Here is a 10,521-nt window from a genome sequence, read left to right on the forward strand (position 1 = left end):
TTTGCAAACTGACCTTTTAAATGAATAACAACACAAAATGACTTCAAATAATATAATTGATAAATTACCTCCCTTTCTTCCTTCTCTCTTTTTAAATGGATCATTGTTGTTCTGACATCCCCCATGGGGTCCCTGTTACTAAAACATGCATGCTGTTCATCCACTCTTATTTGTATCTATATAAATTTACATATGTGAATAGCTAAAATTTCAAAAAGATAATATTTATTTTGTTAAAGATGTGAATAGTGTAAACATCAAGTTACAATTTACTGTCTTTTCTTCCAACGTACCCTTCGACCCTGCTTTCCTGCTAATGGCACCATGTGGATTAAATTCCAACCACATTTCTTGTCATTCCCCTGTCTATCACATTCTTTCAAAGCACCCTGCATGGGCCAGCATTTTCGGAATTCTGTTCATGTACCTTTCCTAGGTTTCCCTCCTTCCTTTGGAAAATTGAGAAATATCAATATTTTTTTATAGAGCTATATGCAGGCCCATATTAAAATAGAAAAGTGGGGCAATTGAATAGAGAGCCTTAGGAATTGGGAAGGTTGGGAATAAATATTTTGGAGGATAAAACAAGGAAACTGAGCAAAATCTCAGAAAGTATTTTTCTTTAGGGCAATGAGGCGCCTAAACCACATTAAAGTCCATAAATTTATGCTCCCATTAGTTTCCAAGCTATTATCATTTCCCCAAGCAGTATTTTGCTGCAATGTGATTTGAAAGTAAGCTAGGGAAACATAACCATTTTCAACTCAGAGATTAAGAGGGAAAAATTGGATGAGTCCCAGTACATCTGAGTTCCAATGTATGTCTATGAAGTAAACTGGTAAAATGGAGTCTGCCATATAAACTTGGAATTAAGTAGGCCTTTAGAGTTATGTTGTTGGGTATATTTCCCACAAGAATGTTAAAGTATTTCCCTGATGATAATAAAAAACTGGCATCAAGAGGATTGTGAGTGGGGACTTACTTTCTTCTTCCATACAGGGAAAAAGTTAATTGGGGTATTAGACATGATGAGTAAAAGAAGTTTTAGAATTCACTAAAGCTACATTTCCTAAATGTGAATAAAGGCTCTCATTAAATAAAAAAGAAAAATAATATTGATTTAATATCAGTAGTACCAGTAATTCTTTCTGGGCCTGTGGTATAATTGAACGGGAGACTGATCCATTTTAACTCTGGAAGGTAAGAGGGTTTTTGGTACTGTGCAGGAGAAATGTGGATTAGTGGAGGCAAAAGATGAAGGAAAAAGTTTATTTAGTACTTGAAGATGTAGAAAAGTTTGAGAGCATACTATTGGGAAAATTTAATCAGAGAAGATAACTGATAGTAAATTCACAGTTGTGCATGAAAGGATAATTGATTGGATTGGCTTGTATTTTCACCATGGTCGAGAGTAGAGCTGCCACATATTGACGGTTGGATAATGATTTTTGCCCAGTTCAATATGCATATTGCTAAGAATTTGTCTTGTATCTATCTCTAAAGAGATCTCTTCCAAAGAGTTGGAAGAATTTATTCCAATATATACACCATCTTTTTGAAAGTTAATTGAAATTCCTGGGAGAACCCATGCTTCATAGGACAACAAAAATTAAAAGGTTTATAATGTATTGAGAGAAAAATCTTCTAATCACAGTTTCCCAAGTGATTGCCATTCTCACTTCCTAATGAAAATGGGACAGTAAAAATAAAGCTTTACTGAAAAAGCTTATATAGCCCTCATTTCAGACTTTTTTCCACACTAAATAGAAGAGATCAGATATTGAATGGGTATCCTGCTAAAAGAAGCACAAGTGATATTTGTCCCATGTAGAATGGTTTATTTCATTTTCTTACCAAGGTTTACATCACCTATTCAGTAATCCCCCACTACTAAATTTGTTGCTTTTTGGACTTTAATTTTTAATTTCTTACATAACACACCCTCTGAAATAAATATTGTCCACATTCACAATTTCCAACTTCTATATTGCTAGGAATAAGATAACTACATTTTAGTATATTTGAGTAAGATTATGATTTGAAATACACCTAATTTCATTTCATAATCTCTTATTGTTTTGGTGTTGTGTGTTCTATATAAAGTAAATTATACTGCTGTACTAGTAACTAGCATTTTCCATCTTGAGTAACTGTCCTCCAGTAGAGTATTCATCATTATAGATGCAGATAAGAAAAAATAATTTTAATAGAAAATCAAATGGGATGATAAGAGGGAAACTTGTTCTCCTTCCTCTGGGCTAATGGCTATATATTTTGTGGTGGGCATAAGGCTGATATGAGGCTCCCGTGAGTTAAAGACTTAGAGAACTGGACTGGCAGAAGGCACCTGAGAGGTCATCCATACAATAAAGGGAAGAGTGCTTTCTCCTAGACCTTCCCAAAGAACCAACTGTTTAAATGTCTAGTGAAGAGACTGCTATCAGCTTGTTTTTGTTTTTTTTTTTCAGGGTACATAATTTCTTTAAACTTCTCTCTCTCTCTCTCAAAAAAAATTTTTTTTGTTATACCCAACATTTTAACCTACTATTTTTTTTAAATTTAGTGTCATCATTTAACACAACTACTATTTCTTTTAACTTTGAATCAAGCACCCATTTGAATACATATTCCTTCTCTTTCCTGGGACTGTTCTTGAGACTGACTTCAGAGTATCTATATAACAATCCATTTCTGTCATGGTCACAAAACCAGCTACATCTAGTTCTATAGGTACACTCTAAATATCTACTGAAATGAATTACTAAAGACAGGAACATTTTAATTTAACTGGAGTATTATATTCTGAGCCAAACCAGGACTAAAGATATTGCTGTATTGCTGAATCTGCTGTTTTGTTTTGTTTTATTTAATTGTTTATTCCTTTGTATAAGAAATAGTATTAAGTCCAGAGCCCAGGGCTGTCTGTTTCTGTGGTTAAGATTTAATTTGATGGATTTGTGAGCATAGAACCATATAGGTCAATATAACAAAATTTAATTTACTGGATTTGAAGAACTGATTTATAAGATGCTTCCTTGGATTGGTAAAGATCTTATTTATAAACAAATTTATTTGAGATTATCTCTCTATATATAGTCCACAAATATAGATCAAAATAGGCCAATTATATAATACCTAACAACATACTACATTATTCTGGTTCTCTAATACCATTTAAGGAAATGCATCTTTGTTTTATGTGTCTAGAATAGCAACTATTCAATAATTTTAAAATGCTGACTAAGTATATTTTACATTTATATTATGGTCCTGCAGTTGAGTCTTAGGATAAATTACAGTGGACTTTGAACTCCAAGTGCTATTTTAAAAGCTAAGTTTTCCATAAAATAGATGTTAGACATTATTCTAGTCATAGCCTGAGTCTCTGATCTCTATAGAAAGCTGGTAACAATAACTGCTCTATTCACATCACATAATTTTTTAACTATTACAGTAAATGATATATGTGAAAAGGAAGTATACAAGCCATAAAGAGAATTTACTAGCTTTATAATCCATGTCAAAGGTCAGTAACAGAGCAGATGTCACCAGAATCACGGATTGTTACTGTCAGTATTACTTGGGTCCACTAAGTTTGAAATTTCTTCCTTAACAATACCTGCTAATTTACTTTTTGTTTTGTTTCCTATCATTTCACAAGAGCAGAATAATTGTTAACTGAGAGGCAATAACTTCTACTATGAATTACCTATATATAGAATATTAAATATTTAAAAAGTATAAAATATTATAAAAATACACAATGGTAATGATATTAAGTAACATGAAGTACAATACCCATCATCCATTCGACTTTTCCCAGGTCACCTTGCATACCGCCCACTTCTCACCCACTCTAGCTTTATCATCTTGGATATCTTACTAGACTCTTTCATTTGCACATGCATATTTACTATAGAACTATTTTCCAACTCTAAAGGAAAAAAATCAAATGTAAAGTATTATAAGAATTTTAAAAGCTCTAGTAGTTTTAAAAACTGAATTATCTAGATAAAATTACCTAAGGCCTTTACTGGAATTTGCATTTCATGACCACTCGAAACTCAACCCAATAGCCATTTATTGAGAGTCTACTTTCTTTAAGATATTTTACTAAGAAAAGGAGTCCTACAAATATAAATACTCTCATCCACTAGAAGATACAAATTAGTATAAAATAATAACTTTATTAAAATTGTGTTCTGTGATTAGCAACAGATGGATACAAGTGCTATTGGAGTAGGTGATTCATACTGACTGAGAGCATCAAGGGAGATCTCATGAAGTACACAGCATTTGAGCTGGAACTCAAACAACCCGAAAAGAAAGCAGGTATGGAGAGAACAGCAAAGCAAAGATGTGGTGTTGAAATATGCTTGGATTACAAGAAGTCTGAGAACTGAGGAGGTTAGTTTTCACTTGTAAAGCAATTACACCAGTCGTTAAAACACTTAAGAAGGCAGAATGCATCCTTATAAATCATACTACAGTGCTGCTTCACAGCTGCAGGTTTTTTTAAATGGTTGACACATGTTCAGTACATTTTGCACTTGTCTTCCTTGTGCAATGTCCAACCTGGCTTGTAGGGTTTGTTGATTAAAATCTAGAAGAGACCTATGAATGAAATCCAATGTCTGATTTACACTTCAACCATGTAAAAAATTCCCAATCAAAAAATACCATTCTATTTGTGACAATAATTACAGGTCCAAAAATATTATATAAAAGCAGCTACAGAGTATCACAGAGTGTCTATTATTATTCCTGGAAACAAAGGAGGCCCTAATTACTTTGTAACTCCAGGACATTTTGGACCATTTAAAGAGACCATGTAAGCCAACAGACTCTTCCCAAGATTCCCACCTCCCATCAATGCTTCAGAGAGAACTTACAAAGGATGCCAGCTGTTCACCCCTTGCAGACACATGCCTACCTCTTGGTAGCCCTTGTTTTCTTACTGTACCTCCAGCCTTCTTCAAGCAGCATCAGATCTGCTCACAATCTAGGTCTGTTTAGACTCAGTGTCTCTGCTTCTGTGCTATTCTGAAAGTCAAAGAAGTGATTTCCCAATTAAACCAGAACATGTGCAGCTATGCTTCCAAATGTGTCACATTAGCTTGGTTTCAAGTATAAGTCAGAAAACCTGTAGTCAACCTCCTACTTACATCTGTGAATAAGCACATAAGCAACTGCAGGGTTGTTCAGGCTAAACAGATGGATGGTCCTGTAAGGAACAGATTGCAGTGGAGCTGGGATGTAGGATGGAATGCCACCCCCTCTGAACTGAAAAGCATATTCAGCAGTAGGAAAGACATCCTTTAGAATGTAGCTATTCTTTTTTAATTCTCTACATTTAACTGTTTCTAAGGAAAGGTTAAATCCCTTTGTCCTCCATAAAGTATGTTAGTTTAGTTTTATTTCTTAGTTTTATTTTTTCTGGATTTGGATCATAGTATATCTACTTTATTATTAATCACCATCATCTGTGGTATAATGGTGTTATATATAATAATTAAACATCATTAACTTTATTGATTAAAAGAAAGATTGTAACATTAAAAAATATACTGTATTTTGTATTAAGCAGCTCAAGTAAATAAAACTATTTTACTTTAATCAATAATCATAGTTATTTCTATATAAAATATTTGGATTTTATATTTATAGATGAGAAATCCTAAAATGTCATCTTTTGTGTGAGCATATATATTTAATTTTTTAAAGAAGTTCATATACACTTAATAGTAAACAGAAAATCATAATCCTGGAAGGTACATGTAATGTTTCCATGCTTTAAAAATACTGTTACTGAAAATGGAGCCTCAATGACATTTCATTTCAACTATTTTCTGAAGTTATACTTCTACTTTAAGTAGAAGTAAAAAAAAATATTTTGAATGAAGGCTACATTCTGTAATTCCATCTTTAAACAGTTTTATTTACTAAATAATTCTATAGGATGGAATTTTTTTTAAATGTAGTCATAAATCTGATTGTATTATTTGCTTTGGCTAGGTATGTGTTAAACTATCTTGAATCTCATTGTAGCTATTTATTTCAGTGAGGAACATGCCTCTTCTGTCAAGATATTTAGCATTTCAGTAGCTTAAAGAACTTTGGGAAATATTTATTTTATCTGATTTTGTTCCTTTGCACCCAAGTAAATAAATATCAAAATTGATGTGTTTCTGAATCTTTTTGACTTACACAAGAGTCCTACATACATTGATAAATTATTTAATGCCAATTTTTTGAGAAGTTTTATCATTAAAAATGGCATGATTGCCTTTAACAATATGACCTAATCTTTATTCAATATAGAATTCATTATTTATGGGATGACCAGGTTTTGAAGAATTATTATAAAGTTTTTATTTTGTAGACAGTAAAAAGTTAATTCAATAGAGAAAAGTCATTCATTTTTGCATTATTCCTGATTTTGAATATTGGAATCCTTTTTGAAAATGTTGTTAGAGACAAAGGAATGAATCTATTTGGTAATCCATCATTTATTATGATGATCACTACAAATAATAGTTATTTTAATCAAGTTTTCTGTTAGAGCATATAGAATTTTTAAAGAAAACAATTAGGATTTTCAAATAGTTTTACATTAGTTGAATAAAATAATAACATAGACTGCATTGTTCCATCAAATTTGGGCTATTTGTTTCTCTCTCAAATTAGAGAAATAATTTTTAAAACTGTTGTTAGTTGGAATATCTGCCTAAAATAGTCAACAGAGGAATGGAAGTGGAGAGGGAATTGTTGAATAAATTATTTATATTTGTTTAATTAAAAAGTGTTTATTAAATATGGTGCTGGAGATACAGAGAACTCTAGGACTCACCTGCTCAGAGAAAGTTCAAAGTATAATGAGATATATAGATAAACTAATAAAAGTTGTACTGAAAAATGAATACTAACGTTGAGGAAATTTGCAAGTGATGTATTAAAGATGTGGCTTGGTTTCTTCTTGCTATTCAAAATGTGAGTAAGATACATTGATAGAATAAACATGAAACCAAAATCAAAGAGAACTTGATGTTTGGGGAAATGTTCAGCCTATCCACAAAGCAGAAAACTCTAAAGTTAAAATATATAATGTCCAGAAAGGAGAGCCTTAGACAAAAGATTGACATTGTGATGTACAATATATTGCTAGTGCTTCACTAAGTTCAAAAGATCATACTGAGCAGTAACACAAAAGACTTTTGAAAAGATTGAGAGTTTGAATCATAGATCTTTTAAATCAATAAGATGTTATCTAGGAAGATTAAGGGTCTTGTCACCAATCTTAATATATTCAGGAAAGATCTATGGACCAAAACCTTGACAAATTGAGTAAATACATGTAATACACCCAGAAATTCCACATGTATTACACATAGGAATCCCAGAAATTTTTTTAAAGTGTTAGATCAGCAGAAGCATTACTAGACTGGATTTTTTAAAAAATGGAAAGAGAGTACAAAATGAAAAGTCTATCAGAACCCTAAAATTCTATAAACAGGAAGCAGAATGATAAGTACTTAGCTGAAAACACATCCTGTATTTCAGAGTAGAGCAAGGATGAGTCGGAGCGTGAAGCCATTAGTTCAGAGTGTACCCACACAAGACACAAAAATTCACTTCCTAGTTAAGAAACAGTAGAATTTTGGCTGACTTTTAGAATTGCTTGAGACCATAAGCCCTTTTTCCTTCCATTTCCTTTCTTTTATAACTGGGATTACTATAAATGCTATCTTAAACCTGTCCAATGATTTGGGGGCCAATGAATTCTTTCTTTAGGTTCATAGAGAAGAATTGTACCACAAGACAAATTACACTGGGAAGAGCTATAATTCCTAATTAGATAATATACATGGTAAGATCTGAGACTTTCGAATTAGTGAGGTGTATGTAGATAAGATTTTTAGTAAAATATATTTGGAATACAAACTGTGGATACCAGAGAACAGACTCTGGTAAGCAAAATGATGCCCTTTCCAAAATGTCTTTGCTCTAGTTCTTGGTATCTGTTAATAAATTACCTAACATAACAAAAGTACCTTGCAAATGTGAGTGAAGATAGGACTTGAGGTCTGGAGATTTTCCTTGATTGTGAAGGTGGGACATTTTAATCAAATGAGTCCTTAAATGTGAGTATTTCCTGACATAGAAATGGCAGTATGAGTGGTATTCAATGCTTCATAACTGTTCTGAGATTCTAGGGCTATGTGCAAGGACTATACGCAAGAGGGAGGTCTCTGGGAGGTAAATTCTGTCCTGAGATGATAATCAACAAGGAAATGAGAGCTCGGGCCCACTGTGTGACAGCCACAATGAGCAAGAAAACAAGTCCTCCCCTGGAGTCTCCAGAATTAAATGTAGCTACCAAGACCTTGATTTTAGCCTAGTGAGACCACTCAGATTTCTGACCTACAGAACACGAGATGATAAACTGAATTACTTAAACCACTATGCTTGTAATTATTCGTTATTGAAGCAGTAGAAAACTAATACAGGTGTTACAACACCTCTGAAAGTCAAGCATAGTCAAAGGAATGATTAAAAAGTGTTTATTAAATATGGTGCTGGGGATATGAAGAACTCTAGGACTCAATTAAAATGGACCAAGAAAGAGCAAGTTACAGAAGTTGAAATGGCTTGGTTTCATGAAACTGCAGTGTTATGCTAAGACAGAAATGTGAGGAACTCACGCTTCCAAAGATGCAATAAGTAAAACAGATTTCAGGGAATATGTTCCTGTAGTGCACCAATCAGAGTGCATGTACATTATTTTTTTGTTTTTGTTTTTATTGATGTTTTTAATATGGAATAATAGACTATTTAAGAAAATAATAGAAAGATATTGTAAATATGTGAAGCACATTGATATAACTAGTTTAGATATCTAATGTATATTGGGTAGATAAATTTTTATCTCAGAAAAATTTACAAACAAAACAGCATAGGGATTTAGATGACATCATGAATCTAAATGAACTTATCCAAGAAGATTGCTTAGAGTAAGAAGAAAGCGAAGTGTGGAACCAAGGAAATGCTGTGTTAAGAGTAGATGAAGGAGGACAAGCTAATGAAATGATCTACTGAGATATTTCAAATATGTGAGTACTATACTTATCTAGACCAAGAAAGTAAAAGAGAAGCATTTCAAGAGCAATTTTTTTTTTAACATTCAAATGCAGTAGAGATGTCAAGTAGATGAAAACTAAGAAGCAACTAGGGGATTAGAAGATAATATCAATCTTGGTAAAAAGCAGTTCCCATAAAATGGGAAAGTCAGAAGCCAAATTCTTAATATATTAAAAGGTTTATGGGAGGCAAAGAAATGGACAGAGTAATTTAGTCTACAATTTCAAGATGCTTGCTGATGTGAGATAGAGCATGAGGGTTTTTTTCCCCCTATAAAATCTGATGTGGCTATTGGAAGAAAAGAAAATGATGGTAATGGGAGAGATTTGAAAAGGACTGGAGAGAGTCAAATTTACAAAATTGAGACCATGGAGATGGGAATAGGTTCAAGAAGATAGTCTGAAATCTTAGTCTTGGTTGAGGAAGAGAGTTGCAATTTCCTGTAAGACAGAGACAGAAATGGGTAATAATGAAGATTATTGGAGCGCAGAGGGAAGAGATGACAAAGCCATTCTTACTAGAGAGCTTTTATTGTAACTGTGGAATGACACGTGTTTATCTACTGAGAGAAGCATGAGGACAGAGAAGGAGAATTGAAAAAACAGTCATTTGTCATGCCCTCTATGTTAGTCATGAGAAGGGGGTACTATTAATTTAAAAAAACAAAACTATAGACAGGTCTCTTTAAAGAACTGTTTTTTGGTTTTTTGTTTTGTTTTGTTTTCATAGCTCTGGAGCCTGGGAATTTCAAGATCAATCTGCTTACTGGTCTGATGTCTGGTGAGGTCCTGCACACAGGCTTGTAGATAGCCATCTTCTCTGTGTTCCCATATGGTCAGAGAGAGGGCTATCTTGTACTTCTTATGTAAACTCTAATCCCATTAGAAGGGGCTCTACACTCACAACCAAATTACTTCCCAAAAGTTCACCTCCTGATGCCATCACATTAGGACTTCAAATATGAGCTTGGGTGAATGTAAAAGTTTAGTCTGTAGCCTCCTTGGAGAGGAATGAGGAAAGCACTGAACCAGGGATAACATAAACACCCAAGAATTAAATGATAATCTGATGGTGTTAATGAGCATCAAGAAGAAGTAAAAACTGTAAGATCTAGAACATATAATAAAGAGGAAGAAGCTAGCAGGAAGTAAATACAAGCTAAAGAATGTAAGGGTCACTGACTTCATTTTGGAGAATTGTCACTGTCATTACAAAACATACAGATTCCCAAGAATACATGGACTATCACCAGAAATTATCAATAAACATACTGATTTGACTGTCTTCTAAATTTTGGATTCCCAATTATTTTGGTACTATTAATTAGCCTAGCAGTATCATATAGGGCAGAGGATAGATTTTTGAGGCTGTTATATCCTGAAA

The 10,521-nt window shown here is 33.1% G+C and overlaps 1 long non-coding RNA gene across 1 annotated transcript in view; it reads right to left on the minus strand.

Moving 5' to 3' along the window:
* LOC120892956 (uncharacterized) overlaps nt 1-5,089 on the minus strand; it is a 237,651-nt gene extending 232,562 nt beyond the window's left edge. The window contains exon 1 of the long non-coding RNA XR_005737808.2: nt 4,934-5,089. This is a non-coding gene — a long non-coding RNA (uncharacterized LOC120892956). The remainder of the gene's footprint in view (nt 1-4,933) is intronic.
* Between the last annotated feature and the right edge of the window lie 5,432 nt (nt 5,090-10,521).

This window comes from Ictidomys tridecemlineatus, chromosome 7, assembly GCF_052094955.1.
Source record: "Ictidomys tridecemlineatus isolate mIctTri1 chromosome 7, mIctTri1.hap1, whole genome shotgun sequence".
NCBI classification, from domain to species: domain Eukaryota; kingdom Metazoa; phylum Chordata; class Mammalia; order Rodentia; family Sciuridae; genus Ictidomys; species Ictidomys tridecemlineatus.